General features: G+C 38.0%; 1 protein-coding gene across 10 annotated transcripts in view; it reads right to left on the bottom strand.

Moving 5' to 3' along the window:
- FUT8 (fucosyltransferase 8) overlaps window positions 1–20,982 on the bottom strand; it is a 310,512-nt gene extending 289,530 nt beyond the window's left edge. For 6 of the 10 annotated variants that reach the window (XM_047862656.1, XM_047862653.1, XM_047862663.1 and 3 more), the window contains exon 1: window positions 19,668–20,171. The gene's annotated coding sequence lies outside the window, so the exon portion shown is untranslated. Of the gene's footprint in view, window positions 1–19,667; window positions 20,172–20,865 lie in introns of those variants that run through there. The other 4 variants (XM_047862655.1, XM_047862657.1, XM_047862658.1 and 1 more) reach the window with 2 other exon arrangements.
- Between the last annotated feature and the right edge of the window lie 415 nt (window positions 20,983–21,397).

The following is a 21,397-nucleotide window of genomic DNA, read 5'->3' as shown; positions in this document are numbered from 1 at the left end:
GTATCTCTTATTGGTTTTATTTTTCTTACAACTTTTTATTTTTAAGAAAGAGTCAGTGGGGGAGAGTGGCAGAGGGAGGGAGAAAGGAAGATGGAGAAAGGAGGAGAGAGTAAGAGAGAGAGAGAGAGAGACAGAGAGACAGAGGGGGGGGGGGGGAGAGAATCTTAAGCAGGTTCCATGCTCAGCACAGAGTCCAACACAGGGTTCGATCCCATGACCCTGGGATCACAACCTGAGCCAAAATCAAGAGTCAGACACTCAGCCAACTGAGCCACCTGCACCCCTGTCTTCATGGTTTTAATTTGCATTTCCCTAAAGGCTAATGACATCAGTATATGTTGATATACTCAGTTTTTAAATATTATATTAATTCTACTTATTAAAGGACTGTTTAATATTTTAGCACTTAGCCTGTTAATGAAATGAAATAGTTTTATCAAGTAAACTAAGCTTGATATCTTTTCAAAATCATTTACAACACTGAGGATTTCAAATTGTCCTCACAAGCAATAATAGAAAGTTAATGCAATGCACTGAGTATGAAATGTAGTCAAATAAATTCAACTTGTATTAAAATGAATTTTTGTTGCTTTTTAATAAAAATTGAGAAAATTAAATAGCTTCTTTTCTAACTTCGTTCTTCTCATGTTTCCAGAAACTCCTTCCACAAAATAACCGAAGCGTAACAATGTTCCTCAACATTTATTATTTTGTACTAGGCACTATGCTAGACTTTAAGTATACAAATATTAACAAGTCAAAAAGACCCTGCCCTCAAGCAGTTTATATTATTCATAATTTTTAAAAATTAACTACTTTTTTAAAAAATAGGCTTTCTCGAGGCGCCTCAGTGGCTCAATCGGCTAAGCATCTGACTTTCACTCAGGTCATGATCTCACAGTTCATGAGTTCCAGCCCCAGGCTGACAGCTCAGAGCCTGGAGCCTGCTTCGCATTCTGTGTCTCCCCCTCTCTCTGCACCTCCCCCGCTTGTGCTCTGTCTCTGTCTCTCTAAAATAATAAAAAATAAACGTTAAACAATAAATAAATAAATAAATAAATAAATAAGTCTTTTTCTTTTAGAAATTTTACATTTAAAGGAAAATTCAGAAGACAGTACAGAGTTCCCATATACCACCCTCCCATTCAGTTTCCCCTATTAACATCTTATATTAGTATGGTTCATTTCTTAAAATTAATAAACCAATACTGAACTTTTTTCAAAGTAGCAAAGAATATTATTTCTATTACCCTTTAAATTTTTTAATTATATTTTATATTAATATTTATTTATATTTAGGAATATGTCTTCAAAGAAACTTCTGTCCCTTCATTTGACCCTCCAATTCAAGTTCCCAACACAGACTCACTTAAAGTTCTGTCTCAATTGCAAATTATCAACTTACTAGAAAAAGAGATTCTAAATTACCCCATATGAGGTACAATGTCCATTTTCCAAAGAAAAAAACTGGATTATTTCCTTCCATCTCTATTTCTGCTTAGTATGATTCTCCTACACCAATTTTTTCACATCTTTATGGTCTGAAGACTAGAGAGGATCTCTCTTCCTGCTGGGTACAGTTCTAAAAACCCCAGAAGACAGCTAGTTCATTTCACATAACCATCCTTGTACCAATAACTGTGTAACTTCCATATGGAAGCTTCCACATATTATACTTCCCTATGATTAGAATAGGAGTACAATGAGTGATCCAAAACAGGCAGATAACAAGAGGGTTATCAGTGATGTAGACATAATCACTGGAAGAATTTCTGATAGCCAATTAACCAAATCGATCTGTCTATCACCATTGGGGACTGGGGCAGGAGGCTGGGGGGCAGGTTTGTATTTATACATTATTTTTTAGAAATCATCTTTTTCACTAGGAAATAAAATATTTGTAACTGCATTTATACATTCTTTTGTAGTCTTGTCTTAAAAGTTTCTTCAGAGCTATTAAAATTTCAGAAACTACATAACTAGCACTCGTAGCAGTTTCTAATTACAGTGTTGTGCCTGTGAACAAATACTATGGAAAATGTTGAGAGTAGGGATTTCAGCGATTTAGAAGTGGAAAGGTGAATGGCACCAAGAGTTCAACCACAGAGTAAGAGAAAGGAGGCTGCTTTAGAATGTGGGGATGCTAGTGGGGGGGGGGGGGGGGGGGGAGGGGAGTAGATTCAACTACACATAACAGAAAAACCCAAATTCACTGTGGCTTAAAAAAATACAAGTTTACTTCTCTCTGACATAAAATAATCTGAAAACAGGCAGTCCAGGTCTGTTCTACCATGTCACCAACATAAAAGTATCCTTCCACTCTCTAATCCACCATCCTTGGAATATAGCCCCTGTCCTCATGGTCTAAGTTGGCAGCTAGAGAAAAAGATTAAAAGGGTACAACTCTCCCTTTAAATAGAATTTTGGAAGTATCACACACTTCCACTTACATATCACTGATCAGAACTTCTTCATAAGGTTATACCTAGCTGCAAGAGAACCTCGGAAATTTAGTCTTTCAGCAAGTAGAAGATAGTGCCCACTAAATATCTACATTTTGTTAATTTGAGAAAAACAAAGAATATGCCACAGTAGGTAAAAGGCAATGAAGGCAGATGAAGCTAGGAGATGTGAATGCAAATTTTCCTTCTCTAATCTCAAGCTACATAATGGCTAAAATGAAATGTTTTTGATCTATTACTTACCTGAGAGAGAAGAAGAAATGGAAAAAGAGAGAGACCTTTAGATTTTTAACTACAGAAAACAAAGTGATGGTTACCAGAGGGAAGGAGGGTGGGGGGATGGGTGAAATAGGTGAGGTGGGATTAAGGAGTACACTTGTGATGAGCAGTGGGTAATATATGGAATTGTTGAATCACTATATTGTACTCCTGAAACTAATATAACACAGTATGTTAACTAACTAGAATTAAAATAAGAACTTAAAAAAAAAAAAAAGGACCTTCTTAGACTATTTCTTACTCTGCTCCATATGATTACCTAAAAAAAAGTCCATTTGAGAAATAAAAGTGTGAATCAAAATAATTTGGCTCAAAGTTGTAAAACCACTTCAGTTTACAAAGGTATAAAACAAGTATGTCTAACAAATAGAAAACACCAAGGTAAAGAGACATTTTTTAGAAAACACCAAGGTAGAGAGAGACCTTTTAAAACCAAACAAATAAAACCACACTATCACTCTTCTTCACTTAAGACTTAAGTTATTTCCAGGTCCAGAAACTTAGCCTAAACTCTTCTGCATACCCACTCCATTACTTGGTAAACCTCGTCCTTATATTCATAAAGTATATCTAATCTCCCTGTTTTTCCTTCCTTGCCATTTTAAGGAGTTTACTATAATCACCATGGAATCACAAGAATAATCATGAAGAGGGCAGGTGGGTGTGGGGATGGATTAAATGGGTGATGGGGATTAAGGAGTGCACTTGTGATAAGCACAGAATGTCATATTTAAGTACTGAATCACTAAACTGTACACCTGAAACTAATGATACACTGTATGTTAACCGGAACTTAAAAAAACTTTTAAAGAATCATGAAAAAATTATAAAGTTTAAAAAAAATCTTAAAATATAATTCCCTAGAACTTCAAATATTCTCACTTTACAGAACTATGTCAACTAGTATTTATTCATATCATCTTCTTGTCTCAAACAAGGAAACTGCATTTCTAAGGCCCTAAACATTAGGTGATATATTTGAGTCTTTCTTTACCACAGGCATGATAGAGGTGGCTGTGGTGGTGATGGTGGTAGGACCAAATTAAGACCTCTAGAAGCCCCAAGTACAGAAAATACAACAGTATAATCCTTTACCCCCACCGTATTAAATACTATACAACTAAGATTAAGTTAGTCCAATAAAATTATTTTTTTTCAGAATACTACTTCAAAAAAAATTTTTAACATGAAGTGCTTTCAATATTTTTTCAAATTGTTTTTCCTCCACTTTGCTGGTACCCTAAAGCCTCTGCTGGATATGGCTTTTGGGTAATCAGTATTAAGTAGTAGTAAGAAATAGAAGTGAAAGCAGTTGTAACTTGAAGAGGTCCATCTGTATCAGGTATTTTACATACGTTATTGATAATTCTTACCACAGCCACAAAAGGGAGATACTATCGACCCTGTTTTGCTGATAAAGAAATGGCTCAAAGAAGCTATTAGATAAGATGCCCAAGGTCATTCATGCAGTAAATGGCAGAGTTGAGTATCTGAAATAGGCCTTTCTGTCTCCCAAGACTGATCCATTAGACATACTGCCTGTAGGGCATTTCTTTAGAACCTGCTACTGAACAAAATTTCATTTCAGAGAAACACTGAAAAATGATTTTTAAAGGCATCATTTGATAGTACTCAGATTTTCCATGAAACTTAATCACCGATAATTCTAGATAATGGCTGTAAATATATAGCCAACACTGCTGCATTGCACAACTCCAGAGAGCCTTTTTTTTTTTTTATGTGAATGCTGTCCTCTGGGTTGTGCAATGTACCAGCTATAACCCAAATAAATGCTTATCAAAAGCCTTGTCAAGGCCATTTAATGTTCTGTTTTCAAAATCACTGCAATCATTTTTTAAAAAGCAGGTAAGTATTCTCAGAATGTTAAAGGTATTTTTTTTAAAGAAAGGTATTTTAAAGCACATAAAAAATACCCAGCATCATTAACCATCAGGAAAGTATAATTTAAAACCACAGTGATATACACCTATTAAAAGAGTTGAAATCAAAACAACACAAAAAACCTGTAACAACAAAAACAAAAACAAAAAACCTGACCAATACCAAGTGCTAACAAGGATGAACAGCAACTGGAATTCTCATATATTGCTGGTGGGAATTCAAAATGGTATAGCCACTTTGGAAAAGAGTTTGGGAGTTACCTACAAAATTAAACATATACTTACCATGTGACTCCTGGGTATTTACCCAAGTGAAATGAAAGTTTACGTTCATATAAAAAGCAATTCTCAAATGTTTACAGCAGTTTTATTCATAGTTGCCAAAAACTAGAAATAACTCAAACATTTTTCAACAGATGGATAAATAAACAAATGATGGTACATTCATACTATGGATTACTACTTAGCAATGAAAAAGAATAAATTACTGATACATGCAACAACAAGAATGAATTTCAAAGGCATGTTCCAAGTGAAAGAGGCTGACCCAAAAGTCTAGACAATTATGATTCTACTTACATGACATTCTGGTAAAAGCAAAACAACAGCCATGGAGAACAGATCAGGGTTTACCACAAGGTTGGAGATGGGTGGGGAGAGGCTAATTACAAAGGGGCAAAAGGAACTCTGTGTCTGGATTAATTACCAAGTGGTGGTGGATACACATTCTATACCTTCGTCAAAACACATAGAATGGTATATCACAAAATACAAATTTTACTGCATGTAAATTTACAAATTAAAAGAAAATTTAATTCATGAAAAAATAAAGGAAGTATGTCAAATAAAAAAAAAAGAATGAAAAGGTTTTTTAAAATTATTAGTTCTAGAAATGGTTATGCTCTGGAGATAATACAGCTTCCCCTAATCAGCTATAGAGATAAAATGTAAAATGCTTAAAACAAGGCTACCACATTCTCAACTGATACTAGTCCCCTTTCCTTTCTTTACCCATTTCTCTCTCCTATGTACACATGTCTCTCTGTCTACTACCTTTCTTTCTTCCTCCTCTACAATGACTATAAATTGTTTTTGCCTACTTCACATTCCTTCCACCCATTTCTCTACTAACTAGCACTCCCATCCTTTAGGGAACTGACCTTCCCCCATTTTATGTGGTTCTGATGATAATGCTAATGATAATTCCCCACAGTGATCAGCCCAAGGATGGACCCCATCAGAGGCCTTCCTTCACAAAGTTCTTAGTTCTTCACCATAAGCTCTCAGTGATCTGAGGACCGTGCGTCTTTGCCATGAAAGACTTCTAACATTAACAGAAAATAAGACCAACATACAGAAAGAAGTAAACTCAAGAAATGGAGAGTATCCTGAAGACATCATTTAAATTCCTGGATCTGTTTGTTCTTGGACTGCTCCATCTCTGCTTTCCACTTACAAAGACAGTAAGTTACTTTTTTAGGCCAATTTAGAACTATTGGTTTTAATGCTTCCGATTTTATGTTTTTTAAGGTTTCTTTTTTTTTTAATGTTTATTCATTTTTGAGAAAGAGAAAGAGACAGGCCACAAGCAGGGGAGGGGCAGAAAGAGAGGGAGACAAAGAATCCAAACCAGGCTCGAGGCTCTGAGCTTTAGCACAGAGGCCAACGCGGGGCTCGAACTCAAAACTCCAAGATCATGACCTGAGCCAAAGTCGGATGCTTAACCAACTGGGCCACCAGGTGCCCCAAGGTTTTTTGGTTTTGTTTGTTTGTTCATTCGTTTGTTTGTTTTGAGAGAGAGAGAGACAGCACAAGTGGGGAAGGGGCAGAGAGGATCTGAAGCAGGCTCTGTACTGACAGCAGTGAGCCCAATGCAAGGCTCGAACTCACAAACTGTAAGATCATGACCTGAACTGAAGTCAGACCCTCAACTGACTGAGCCATCTAGGGTTTTAAAAGCACAAAATAATTTGTTTCTCTAAGAGAATAAAAACAGTAAATTATCTCTTTACCTGCTGTGGCCTTCAGTTAATTTATTTTCAATATTGGTGGCTGTTAATATATAAATATTACCTAGCCCTGCTGTAAAGAGATAGAAATAAAAAATAGAGGTATATGTAGACTGAAAACAGACGTCCACTAAAGATTTACATTCCAAGTACCAGGAACCTTACAGACAGCTTTTAATGTAAAGTTTAGTCAGATTTGAAGTCTTCAATCCAGGTAGTGCTTACTTTTCACCACTTGACATTTTACCACTCTATTCATTCTTTTTTCTTTTTTTTTTTTTCAACGTTTATTTATTTTTGGGACAGAGAGAGACAGAGCATGAACGGGGGAGGGGCAGAGAAAGAGGGACACACAGAATCGGAAACAGGCTCCAGGCTCTGAGCCATCAGCCCAGAGCCCGACGCGGGGCTCGAACTCACGGACCGCGAGATCGTGACCTGGCTGAAGTCGGACGCTTAACCGACTGTGCCACCCAGGCGCCCCTCTTTTTTTTTTTTTTTTTTAATGTTTCTTTATTTTTGAGAGATAGAGAGAGGAACAAGCAGGGGAGGAACAAAAAGAAAGGAAAACAGAATCCCAAGCAGGCTTCATGCCATCAGCACAGAGCCCAATGCAGGTTCAAACCCATGAACCATGAGATCATGATCTGAGTCTCAACCAAACAAAGAGACGCTTAACCGACTGAGCCACCCAGGCGCCCCCAACTCATTCAAAGGTAGGTAATAAAGGTATGTTACTTTGTATCATTCTGGCTTTACATCGTTCATTCACTTATGTTCATCAGTATTTGAAGAAAGGCAATTGCATATGCCCATTGGAAACATACACACATGCAATAAGGATTAAAGCAAAAAGTCTTATAGGTTGACAACATATAATAAACTTCTAATAAGTCTTTCTTCAGCTTGTCTGCCTGGAATGCCCCTACTTATTCTTTGATACTAAGCCTAAATGTCACCTCCTTTCAATACAGCCTACTCCACATAACATACACTAATAGAACTGCTTGCTGCCTCTGCCTCCTCTCTATCATAGCAATTACCAAATTACAATTATTTATATGTTAGTGGTAATAAGAAGCTTCTGCAGTAAAAATTTCTCTAGTAAAAAATGAAACAGAAAAGAGCAGATGAAATAGAGAAACACTGTAGTAACAGAATTCCCAATTTAACAACTGAATGGATCTGATGGGGAACTCACAGATGACTCAGAGTTCAAGTTTGGGCAATGGAGGAATAGGCCTATTTAATAGAGAAAGGAAAGTTAGAAATAAAACTACATTTTAGAAGAAAGAAAATGAGAGAAAATTCAAATTTGAGTATGTTGAGCTTGATGGCATGACAAACAGGTGGAACTCTCCAGCTGGAAATTGGGAGTTTGGGAACTTACAGTACAGGAGTCACCTGAAAGAGGTACTCACTGAAGCCAACAGACCAGGTAGTATTCCAAGGAAAAGAAGCTAGATGTAGAAAAATACATAAAGCAAATACTCAGGAAACAAGTTGGCCCTGTGAATGAAAAGAAGAGTGGCTACAATATATAGGAGAGCTGGAAGGACTACAAAGTTATAAGAAGGGAGAAGGAATCTGGAGAATTAAAAAAACAAGAATTAAAACTGAAAAAAAGTCCCCATTTGGCAATTCAGGTCACTGGTAATAACAGAGAGAACAGCTTTAGTGAAAAAGAAGGTAGCAAAATATAAACAATATACATGTTGCTTTTTCTTTTGGGCTGTTGGATAACATAAAAAAAGGAGGGGGAAAGAGAAGAAAAAAATAAGAAAAGATGTTTTTTGGGTCGATTTTTTTTTTAGGCCATTGAAGATGTTAGGGGAGATTCAAATAAAAATAATAAAAGAGTTAACTAATGAACCCATATATTCCAATAGAAGAGATAAAAGAAGTAGTCATGAAAGCCTAAAGACACATCCCTAACACTAAATGGTAGAGAAGAAGAGAAATTAAACAATTTAGAGATAAAGAAAAGCAAAGCTGACGAAGATTGTTTGATGGCCTTAATCTTGCTACTCTTTTCAAAAAAAAACAGTTAATTGAAAACAACCTACAAAGTCTTAGAGCAGGCTAGAATCAGGGGCTAGAAAGAGAGTAGGAAAAGGTCTGAAAAAGCCCCTGTAGGAAGTCAATTAGAAAAGACTTGCCAAACAATGTAAGTGGGTATTCTGGTGCACACCCTATAATTAATTGTTCATCTCATTTCCACCTGCCTAGAAGGGCACAAATTCTGTAGCCTATTTGATTTGACTGGTATTCATTGTAAAGACAGCCTACTATGTCTGATGTGAGGTAATGATGTTCTTTCTGTATATCTTCTTTTCCATTGTATATTACTGCATTTTTTTCTTTACTATGTTACAAAACTTTTAAATTAATCATTTTTATTGCTTCAGTGTTTTCTAGTCTTGCTCTGATGCTTTGCTTAAATATCCAAGCAGTATTTGATTATTTAAGAAATCCTTAAGTAGTCTATTTTCTTAAAATCAAGTATGTGATATAAGGAGAACAGGAATCTAAACTTAAAACTGGCTTTATCTTTTGACAGCTGCTCATTTATTACTATGATTAAAAATAAAAATTCCTGGGCACCTGGATGGCTCAGTCAGTAAAGCCTCCAACTTTGGCTCAGGTCATGATCCCACAGTTTGTGAGTTCAAGCCCTGCGTCCAGCTCTGTGCTGTCAACTCAGAGCCTGGAGCCTGCTTCCAATTCTGTGTCCCTCTCTCACTCTGCCCCTCCCCCACCCGTTCTCTCTCTCTCTCTCTCTCTCTCTCTCTCTCTCTCTCTCTCTCTAAGTAAAACATTTTTAAAAAACTTTTTAATTAAAAAATAATAATAGTAAAAATTCCCAGGGCGCCTGGGTAGCAGTCAGTTAAGCACCCCACTCTGGATTTCAGCTCAGGTTATGATCTCAGGGTTTCATGAGTTCAAGCCCCCCGTGGGGCTCTGCACACTGACCACAAGGAGCCTGCTTGGGGTTCTCTCTCTCTCTCTCAAAATAAATAAACTTTTAAAAAACAAAAATATTTAAAACAATAAAATTTCCTGGGAAAATATGACCTTTAATATTTTGAAGCTCCAAAAGTTATAGAAATAAGTGTCTCTTTTCCTTTACCCCCAAAATTTTCCAATTACATAACTCATATTCAGATACTTTATACATATTACAAATTCTGTGAAACATTTAAAAATAAATATGGTATGGCATATATTTAAAAGAATATGGTTGCCATAAAATAGTCACTTTAGAAAGCTCTCATACTTGGGGCACCTGGGTGGTTCAGTCAGTTAAGTGTGGGACTCTTGCTTTGGCTCAGGTCATGATCTTATAGTTTGAGCCCCATATCCAACTCTGTGCTGGCAGCACAAGCTTGCTTGGGATTCTTTCTCTCTCTCCCTCTCTCTGCCCCTCCGCTGCTCATGTGCATGCATTCTCTCTCTCTCTCTCTCTCTCTCAAAATAAATAAACATTTTTTTTAAAACTTTTAAGAAAAACAATAAAGCTGTCATACTTACTCCTAGAATGCTGCCATTGCATAAAAAGCTATGGGATTCAACTTTTAGAACTCCTTTAAAGTCTTAACATAATCTATATATTATTGTCAAAGTGACAAATCTTCATTTATTAAATATAGGTTTCACATTGGGGATATTTCTGGTTATCATAAGGTGGTTTATCTAAATTAGAAATACCACTCATGAACAAAAACTATGACTATAAAACATGCAACAAGGGGCGCCTGGGTGGCTCAGTCAGTTGAGAGTCCGACTTCAGCTCGGGTCATGATCTCACAGTCTGTGAGTTCGAGCCCCGCGTCGGGCTCTGTGCTGACAGCTCAGAGCCCGGAGCCTGTTTCAGATTCTGTGTCTCCCTCTCTCTCTGACCCTCCCCCGTTCATAATCTGTCTCTCTGTCTCAAAAATAAATAAACGTTAAAAAAAAATTAAAAAATAAAACATGCAAGAAATTTTATGCTGCTATAATGACACCATCACTAAAATATATTTATGACTATATTCCCCTCCTCCACACTGTCTGCTCCGTGGGTTACCACTCATACATTCTAGTAAGTTGGGTAAAAATAAAAATGCGATCATTTTACAGCCACAGTTCCTACTATTATAGATAATATAAGCAGCTCTGATGGTTTCTAAGAGTCAAATTATTCAATATTCAAAGTAGTTATAGCACTCTCATTTTTAAATTTAGCTAGTTGTTATTCAATGCCCTATCTTTTTGCATACTATAGTGAAAATGTCCATTACCCCTCTGGCATATACCTGATGCTAGCCTACTCAGTCAGTTGTCTACTCCTGTTACAAACATATACATTTACACACATACAGCACTAATTTTAATTCCCTATATGTGTATTTTTTCCTTAGTTTGTCACCTGAATATTACCTGTCAGCTTTGCCTGTTCATGAGCCCTAGGACAGTCTTCCCAATGGTAGCTATACATTTCCATTGGTTCTTAAAAAAAACAGTCTAATCTCACATAGCTGCCTTGAGCCTAAGTCATCTTAAACTTAACTAAAATCTCTCCACACCACATTCTACTCTCAAAACAAAAACATTTATTTAAAGCATAGTCTTTTTCTTACATTCATAAGCTTCAATCCATTTTAAAGCTCTACTTCTGAGGATTATTCAACTTTACCTTTTGCTCTTCAAAGATATTTATTATTAACTCAGCATTTATCATTGTCCCTATTCTCAAAGTTATACACCTGAACTAAGAAATGCTCAAGAAAAAGTTTAATCAGCTGGCTTGTTTCTTCAAGACAGTCCCAAATTCTTCCATTGTTGACTCACATATATTAGACCATAAGCTTCATTTCTGATTGAAAAATAAAATAAAATAAAATAAAGTGACTATATTTAAGGGGAAGAGTTAAGGTACATTCTAGGAAAAGGTCAGTGAATGTCTACCCAGCTGTAAAAACTGGAATAGAAGAAAATCAAAATAATTTGATTTTATGGAAAAAGCAGCAGAGGCAGAGGCAACAGGTGGCTTACCCAAGTTTACACATTTGGTGGCAAAGCCAACACTCATATCCAAGTCTCCTGATTTCAAGTTCAAAGCTTTTCTACTTTAACCATTCATTCAAATGACTAAACAGGATTATATTAAAAGAAAGGAGCCAGACACAAAAGACTACATAGTGTATGATTCCATTAACATCAAATTTCTAGAAGTGGCAAAACTATAGAAACAAAAGCCTATCAGTGGCTGCCTAGGGCTGCGGGATAGAAGCAGGAATCGGGAAAGTGGGCATGGGGAAGCTTTCTGGCGGATGAAAGCTTTCTAAAATTAAATTGTGGTAATTGTTATACAACTGTATAAATTTATTAAAACTTAAACTGTGAATTTTATGAGACATAATTTATATTTCAATAAAGCTATTCAAAAAATAAGTTAAAGAACTCAGATTTGGCTTTAAGTCCATACAAGTCTCAGGAAATTATCACTATCAAAAGTATCAGTAAAACACACCAAAAAGAACAGCTTTTTTTCCAAACTTGAGATCCTTTTCCCTTCAGAATTTCCAAAACCTGGGTACCTTATTTTCCAACCTTACATTTTCCATGGAAACAAAGTAACAAGAAGTGCACAAATATACACATAGGAAACGTGCATAAAATTCCCGTGAAAACACTTTGGTTATTGATCATTATTTCCCTTTAGGTAGAACCAGCACTGATGTAAATAAGCCTCTGCAGACAGTTTAAAGGATAACAGACTGTTATCTGGTCTGACAAATTGCTCCAAAACAGAATTCTTTAGTGATTTCATTTTCAGACATCTTTGGGCCATTATAATGTAAACACTAATAGTCTTTTTATTTAGAGGAGCCATTTTTAATTATATATTAGCAAGTTTCTTTAGTTTATTATTTGTGCATCCTAATTAGGCATACATGTCTTCAACGTTTATTTATTTTTGGGACAAAGAGAGACAGAGCATGAACGGGGGAGGGGCAGAGAGAGAGGGAGACCCAGAATCGGAAACAGGCTCCAGGCTCTGAGCCATCAGCCCAGAGCCCGACGCGGGGCTCAAACTCATGGACCGCGAGATCGTGACCTGGCTGAAGTCGGACGCTTAACCGACTGCGCCACCCAGGCGCCCCAGGCATACATGTCTTCAGCTTATTCAGCACTGACAGCCTATTCTTTACTTACAAATTAAAAATAAGTTGTATCTCTCTCAACACAGTTAATGCTTTACACCTATGAGAAGTACCACTCTTTGAATCTTAAAAATAAACAGACTTTTAATTAACGGAGACCTAGATATCTGTAATTATGTCAGAGGAAACAGTCAAAATTACTTAGTAAACCTACATTTCCCATTCTGCTGGGGTTCAGTTTACTAAGGCTAAGGAAAGACTTTTTGGCCTCAAGAATTTCAATTACCACCTTCCTAAGCCATAGAGTTTCACCAAACTTCCTAAAAGAGAAAGAAAAATCTGCAACTTATAAAAAGAGAGCAAAATATTTACCCTAGCTTAAGCTCTTAATTTTAAAGAGTAGGTTTCTCAAAATTACAATCTTTTGACATTTGGTAACTGAATGAATTAAGTAGTTATTCAAAGAACTCAAGACATGAAAAATGTAACACAATCTCAACTGAATATATATCTCTTTCAGGTACAATCCCATGTGTTAGAGAAACTTAATCAATCAGATCCCAAATGATTGGGGCCCGAATTATGAAACACACTTTCTCCCTGTGACCTTTTCACAGTAACTGGCTTAAACTTGCTAACAGTACTCCCATGAATGGAGAACGGTGCTGTTCATTTTAGTTTGTTAGTCCTCTTCAAGGGACACAATATATTTTTTTTTTACATTTTTATTACTGCAATGAGGGCACACAAAGAAGTTGAAGAGATATTCTAAAAACCAATTCCTTGTAAACAGATACTCCACAGATGAAGACAACAGAGGAGACATGAAAATACATTCCAGGAAACTGGAAGAGGGGTTTATGATATATTAAATATTAAGCTGAACAATAATGTGACTGATACAGCACCCTTAACAATGAACCAACAACCCCATATCCCTTTTTATATGGAGTTACAAAATCATTTTTAATAAATCATATTAAACCCTGCCCCAACTAAAGTTCTAAGTCTCTTGCCTATTGCCTCAAAGGAAATGAAATCATTATAATAAATCTATTGTAACATAAAAGCTAATGTTTTATCAGGAAATGTTCTTTGTATGAACTCTATAAGAAAAAAGAAAATCCTATAAGGATGGTCAACTCCCTCCCACTACTGGGAGAGGAAGGATGACAGAGAAAAGAAGGAAATGGAGGGAGAAAGAAAAACTGAAGAAGAAATCCCCCTCACCCTTAAACAAAGCAGGCTCATCAACCAGTAAGATCCTCTTGACTCTCTCAATCTCCCTCCCTTCACTGACTGCCCCAAACATAGCTAAAATCTGAAACAATGTATAATATAGAAGCTACAAATTATATTTTGATCAATTATATTTTACCAATCACGATATTATGATCAATTATATTTTAAAAATTACACACATGATTTTTAAAACTAGCTTATGGAGTGATGACTTAGTCATTTAATAACATTGCTATGCTTTTATAGTTTGATGGTTTGTAAATACCTTTTTTACCACAGGCAAATTATTTTGGCTCCAGGTATTAATGGAATTTCATATCTCATTTAAGGGATATTATAATATAAATAACCAGCCACAAAATTATTAAAAATTTAAAACTCATTCATGGTTCATTAACAGTCAATTGAATAAAAAAATTTATATAAACATAAAACAGGTTCATTTTAGTTGTATGTTTGTAGTAAATCAAACAGAAGACTCTCCCGTTTTTATGTTACTTTTATTCATTTATAATCAGAAAGTTACATTTAAAGTTCATATCATGTAATATTTCTCATAACTCAGATTCTATAAAATAAACATCAGTTTAATTTCCCATTTACATCCACAATTGATATTAGCATTTTATTATTTATTTTATACTGTGAACTTTATTTACATTAACCAGTCATCAAGACTGTGACAAGTAAAAATGCTAAGTCTGATCATAAAATAAGTATGTTGAGTCATATTTATTCAGTTTATCCCACTGCTAAGATACATTTGAAAAACCCAGTTCCAAGATACAAAAAACATAGGAGGCATTTCAATAGTGATTTTCAAGCTTTATTTCAGTGCTTCAATGAGGAGGCTATACTATAGAACCAATATAAAACAGAAGAGAGTAATAGCAAAGACAAGTTTGAACCACATCAGCACTAGCCTTATATTGGTAAAATTTGTCAATTTTTTTAAAAACCTGAGACATATTTCCTCTTCACATGTCATTTTCTGACCACCAAAAAAAAAAAAAAAAAAAAAAAAACTATCACAAAAAGATGCATATTTTTTTAAGTTTACTTACTTATTTTGAGAAAGAGAGAGAGAGAATCCCAAGCAGACTGCTCCACAGTCAGTGCAGAACCCGATGCGGGGCTCAAATTCAGGAACGATGAGATCATGACCTAAGCCAAAGTCGGCCACTTAACTGACTGAGCAACCCAGGAGCCCCAGAAAAAGATATTTTTTAAAAGTAGCCGATGAGTGAGGTATTGGGTTTTGGTAATTAAAGTCTTTTTAAAAGAAAACTTAAGTGAGAGGTACTGGATGGTTGAGTGGGTTGAAAGGCAGTCTCTGCCCTTCCCCCACTCACGCTCTCTCATGCTCTCTGGCTGCCTCACAAAAATAAACATTTTTTAAAAATGAAATTCAAAAATAAAAACTTAAATGAAATTAACCATATAGCTCTACTTTCTGTAACAAATATGAGTAACTTATACTGAAATACATAGCATGATCTCATGGGCCCTATGTGTTCTCCCATTAACAGTAAAATGTACATTGGGTGCCTGGGTGGCTCAGTCAAGTTAAGCATCTGACTTTGGCTCAGGTCATGATCTCATGGTTTCTAGGTTCAAGCCCTGCGTCTGGCTCTGCTGACAGCTCAGAGCCTGAAACCTACTTTGGATATTGTGTCTCCCTCTCTCTCTGTCCTCCCCCACTCACTCTCTGTCTCTCTCAAAAATAAACATTAAAAAAAAATTTTTTTAATAGAAAGTAAAGTTTATATGAGTTACATGTTTAGAATATTGTAGATATTGATATAAAGTCATTTATTTAATCAAGGAAGAATAACCCTATGCCAAGTGAGTGATATCATTCGTTTTATTGGTCTGATCCCTAATCATTTCAAAGAGAAAATTGTGGGATATGGAGGGAGGTTGAGTAAGAGGGGATGTAGACTGCAGAGTAGAATATAGAGAGAAAGGAAGGTTGAGAGGAGCCTAATACCTTAAAAAATGTATCTTAAATGCATACTCATCCCCATACAATAGTCTTCTGTTGGGAATTTTAAAATGGTTTTTTAAAAATCAATTGTAAATATCTTTTACTTTTAGGCCTGTTTGTCTTATTATAGCAAACTACAATTTAATAACAACTCAAACTGCCAAAAAGAAACTATATACTTTATGGTACAGAAATATAAACTACAGACTCATTAAGAAGGTACCCAAAGGAAATCTTGTACTGGTCCTTTAAAGGCTACACCTACTATACCACTGACTGTAGAAGCTTGGAAGTTAGTATCTCATCTGAAGAGTACCAACAGAACCAGTACTGACGCATGTATTAATATTAATACTTGTAGTTTCAGAATTGTTTACAATCTTAGTTGTGCTTTATTTTTAAGTTTTAAAAAATTACATTTTTTATATTGATTCTTATGATTGTAAAATGGAAACTCTTTTATAAGTGTTCTATAATATGAAATGTGTGGATTTACCATTTAATTAAACCAGGAGATTTAGTAATGCAGTTTATAGTAAATCAAAAATAACCACTTAAGAACTGGAAAAAAATACATAAAAATAGTCTGGCATGTCTTATAAAACACTGTTTAATTTATAGCATAAACCCCTTCAAAGTGGTAAACATCTCACTACCATACATCTCACAGGTATGGCCATTCCTTTCAAAGAATCTATTTTTTTTATTTTATCAGCATTGAGATTCAATTTACATAATGGAAAACAATGGAGAACAAACAGCCCAGCCACTATCTCCAGAAAAAAAAATATTCTAATGATTTTAATACATACATTATCAATTTCTAGCCTTGAATATGAATATGTGTACTGTGAGAAGTAAAATAACATATCTAACTTATTACAGTTGTGACATCTAAATAAAGCACCATAAACCAAAAAATAATTGCTTTATAGTCAAAGGCACAAGTTCAATTTGGTAAAGCCACTGGACTCACTGTGCTATATTACAGAAGACAGAGGTTAAGAGGTGACCTTGGGATCCTGCTTTCCAGATGTCTGAAGGGTCCATTTCTTAATGAAATTATCTCTACTCTTAATAAACATTTAGCTTACTAATTACCCAGTCAATATATTCGTCTATATAAGACTCTACTTGATTTTTGAAATTTTAGGACTATAGATATTATAAAGAAAAAATTTATGAACATACAACTTGCACAAAGGATTAAGATATATTTCCCCTCTGATGCAATGCACAAGAAGATTAAGAAACTTACTATCACACATTCTACATTATGGGGCATATTTTCTGAGATTTTAAATGAGAAATTCAATAAACCTGAAGCATCTACTTTCCATTATTTCAGATCATGAAAAGATTTAATTTGTAATACTATATATATAATACATGTATATATATTATATACATTATATATAATACATATAGTATATATGTATTATATGTATATATGTATTATATGTATATATGTATATATGTATTATATGTATATATGTATATATGTATTATATATAATGTATATATAATATACATATATATTCCACAAATAACTATATACAGATATATGCCCATATCAATTCCTTTACTCTTTTAATTAAAAATTTATGTTCCTTCAGGTCATAAAAATCAGGGTTTGGGCATTTTAAAAGTTCAAACACATATTAAGCTATGCTTTCTTTGCTTTGGCACTAGCTCCCCCTCCAGACCAACCTACTAATATAACTGTACTTAAAAAAATAAACAACAACACAAGTTTTTCCAAACCACTAGCAAATTTCAAAATTCACCTCTTTTAAGAAAATTCCAGTACCTTAAAATAACTATTTAAAACTGAAATCAAACACTGCATAATGTAATCAGAATTATTTTTTTAATTCCATACATCTCAAAAAGAACTGACCTGTAGGAAAATAACTTCAAGTGACTCTTTAAGAACATCCTAAACAATATATATAATGCTATATTTTATGGGAATTATTTTGAATCACTATCCTAATAAACCACAATATACTCATATTAACTCACTACTTGATCAAAGATACATTTTTGCATGTTTCTGCAATCCATGCAAGTTTCATTCCAGCTGTTCAGCTCTTCAAGTACAATTCTCAATTTATAAAAGCAACAAAAGGAAAATCCAGGTCTCCAACCATCTTCTATGTTCCTTATAGCCTATTCATTTTTAACTCTCTACATTTCTACATACTAAACTGTAAAATAACAAATTCAAGTGTTTGAATGCCCACCTTATCCTTACTACCCTAATACTGTATTTTCATATGGAGCAATTAAGACTTTCTATACACATTTCATGGTATATCTCATAAGGTTAGCAATGTACAAGACCTTATCATTTAGCATACGTTTAGGGGTTTTTTTTTAGGTTATTTCAGAGAAGGGAGAATACAACTTACTCTATTATTGCAGTACAGCACTGTTATGTTTAATTTCTCTCCTAAAATGTTTTCTATATAATGCACCCTTTAAAAGAATTATGCGTCAAAAACATGAAATTTAAATTTAATCAAGAAAATAAATATACACTTAACCCCAGGAGTAACAAGAAAAAAAAAAAAAAACTGCAATGAAACCTTGCCTACAGTTTCTAAAGACAGCCAAGTTAAAGTTCGGTCAGTTACCCCTGATGAGCTTAATTCTAAACTGATAGAAAACTTTTGTTGAAATTTGTTCTGCGTTACCTTGAAGTTTGCGGTTATTACTGGAGATTCTGAATTTCCTAGGTTCGCCTTCTTGAGTTGGCTTAAGTCAACTGTAAATTAATTCAAACATGGATAGAAGAAAACACCTCTTCGTGCCTTTCTCCAAGGCCTCAATCAAAAGTCTAATAATATACGGCAAAACGCTAAGAGCTCACCAGGGATAAACCCTAACCAAGTCACTGCCATTTAACTTACACTGCGTCTCTGACGTTCTGTATGGCTGAAGATTGCAATCCCCACAGTAAAAGAACAGGTGCTGCACCCGACAACCCACTCACTCTTGCAGGACAAATCTTCTTTAATAAATAAGGGCTCATTTAACCTTCCCAAATAAGTTTAGATACTCAAAAGCCGCCAGCTCATCATTTCCACATCAATTGGGGGATGCAGTGGCACTCACGCCTTTAACTGCCCCGGCATTGGCCCCTCGCCGGGAGCGGATCTTTGTACGGGTCCACTCCCCGATTTCTGGCCAGAGAACCCCTCACGAAAGCCGGAAACGTACAAGCATCCTCCTCCCCACAGTCCGTGACTACAGGGAACGAGTTGCTGGCAAAAGGGCAGGTAGGTGGAGAGGAGAGAAGAGGGACACCTCCCACCCCCGCCCCCATCATCCCTTCTCCTCTCCACGGCTTCGGCCCCTGCCCGAAGCAAGGATGCGCGACGCCGAGGACACCCGCGGAGGCAGGCGCCCCTCACCCTCAGCTCGCGCCCGGGCCGCGCCGGAGCGTCCCGGGGGCTTACTCCCCACTTTTCCGGGAGCCGCTGGGTAAGCAGCAGTTGCAGCAACAGGCCCGGGGAACGCCTGGGGGAAAAGAGCGGCGACAGCCCCAGTCACATCCCCAGAGCCTCCTCGGATCCCGCGCTAGCCCAGCCCCAGACCCCGAGGCGCGCGGGGCCCGGCTCCCAACGCCCCCTTACCCGAGGCGGGAGCAGAGGCGGTCTCCGCCGTCCCCAGTTGCCGCCGCCACCGCCGCCGCCACAGCCCTCAGCTGCAGCTGCCCCGTTGGGGAGTGGGAGGGGTGGCTGGGTGGAGGATGCTACTCCCGACTGAAGGGAGACGAAGAAACGGAAACAGGAACCGCCGCCGCCGCTTAACGGAGCCTTCGGCGCCACTGACTGAGCGAGAGCGCGAGGCGGCGCGAGCGGGGCAGTCGCTGACAGCGCGAGACCGAGCGCGAGCCGGGTCCCGGGCGCGCGACCCCGAGCAGCGCCGGCCCCATTCCGCGAGGAGAGGAAGGGGACGGGTTGACTGGGGCTGGGAGGGGGCGATGTGGGGCGGGGGCCTGGAGCTTAGGGAACCTGGCTACTCGGGTCTGCCGGAGATAACGCGCGCACGCGCCGGAGCGGCTCTGACAACGAGCGCAGGCGGGGAAGCCTTGGCTAGCGCAAGCGTGCGCGCGCGGGTGGGGGCGCGCGCCCCTCAGCGTTACAGGCTTCTGGGAGAGGGCGCGCATGCGCCGGCGGCTGCCACCTACGGCGACCCTGGCATGTGCCACGGCTTCTTCCCGCCCCCTTTTAGCTGAGCCGTGGATAGCGTAGCTGCAGCATCCGCTGCCAGGGAGCCGCGGGCCACAGAGGGACCGGGAGACTTCCAACAGGGCAACAACTGCGCTAGGGCGCCGGCTCCTACACGAGCACAGGCCGCCCTCTACTGCCTGCAGGCCGGAGACTGCTGGGGGCGAGTCGAGCCGAACTCCCCACTCCCGGGAGCGCCATCTCCCGGGAATGCCATATTCTCGATAGCCGGGGGAAGGACTGGCCCATGCCAGTGCAGCCCGCGGCCCTAAGGAGCACTAGTACTGAAGCAGGTTCCTTGCTACTTTTTAGAGGTGATCGCTGCTGCTCAGCCCCTGCAGCCCAGATCTGGCCGTTCGGCTGCAGCTAGCGGCGTGACCACAGAATGGCATCGCACCCACATGCAATTAGCGGAGCCCTGTTTTATCTTGTGAGAACTGTTTCTACATCTGCCCCGACAGAAAGACCTCCCACAAGGGCCTGAGTTTGATGCCTAGCCTCTCTCCCGACCCGCGGCTGCGACAGCCCCTTTGAAGCGGAAGTTTATTCAAAACGGGAAAGAGAACTTTGGGGAGGAGGGGTTCCCTAGGATGCTTCCTACCCGCACGCACTCGGGAAATTCCTGGCGCCCGCGATGCAGAGCAGTGGGCCGAAGAGCTAGGTCAGACCGGCCCAGACGGTGAGCTGAGCCGGAGGACCTAAGCGCGCAGCCCCGGCACACAAAGTAGTCGCGGGCCGAGGGAGGGGTGCCACGAGGTCCAATCAAAGACGCGAGCCATGTGAGTGGAGTGCGAGCCGACCAATCAGACGGCCGAAGAATGAGCTTCCCGTTCCCAACTCTTCCCTGTAGCCTCCGGACCCAGATCCCAAGCCTAGAGCGCGGTACCGTGGAAAGCGAGATGGTGCCCTGAGGACAGAAAAATTATTTCTCTAGACTTGGGTGTTTTTAAGTGCCTTGCTTAGGTACTTATCCCAGAACAAATAGCAGCGGCGTTTTAGATGCTGAGTATGAAAAAGATCACAGAAAAGAGATTTACAAGGCACTGGTCTGCCAAGACTGCAATCTGCCTAATAACATTCATAAATTTACAGTGTTTATTGAGACCTTTTTATAGGCCAGGAACTGTATTACA

Source organism: Prionailurus viverrinus, chromosome B3 (assembly GCF_022837055.1).
Source record: "Prionailurus viverrinus isolate Anna chromosome B3, UM_Priviv_1.0, whole genome shotgun sequence".
Lineage (NCBI taxonomy): Eukaryota > Metazoa > Chordata > Mammalia > Carnivora > Felidae > Prionailurus > Prionailurus viverrinus.
Note: the sequence above shows the minus strand (reverse complement) of the source record. Positions and strands in the feature narration are given on the sequence as shown.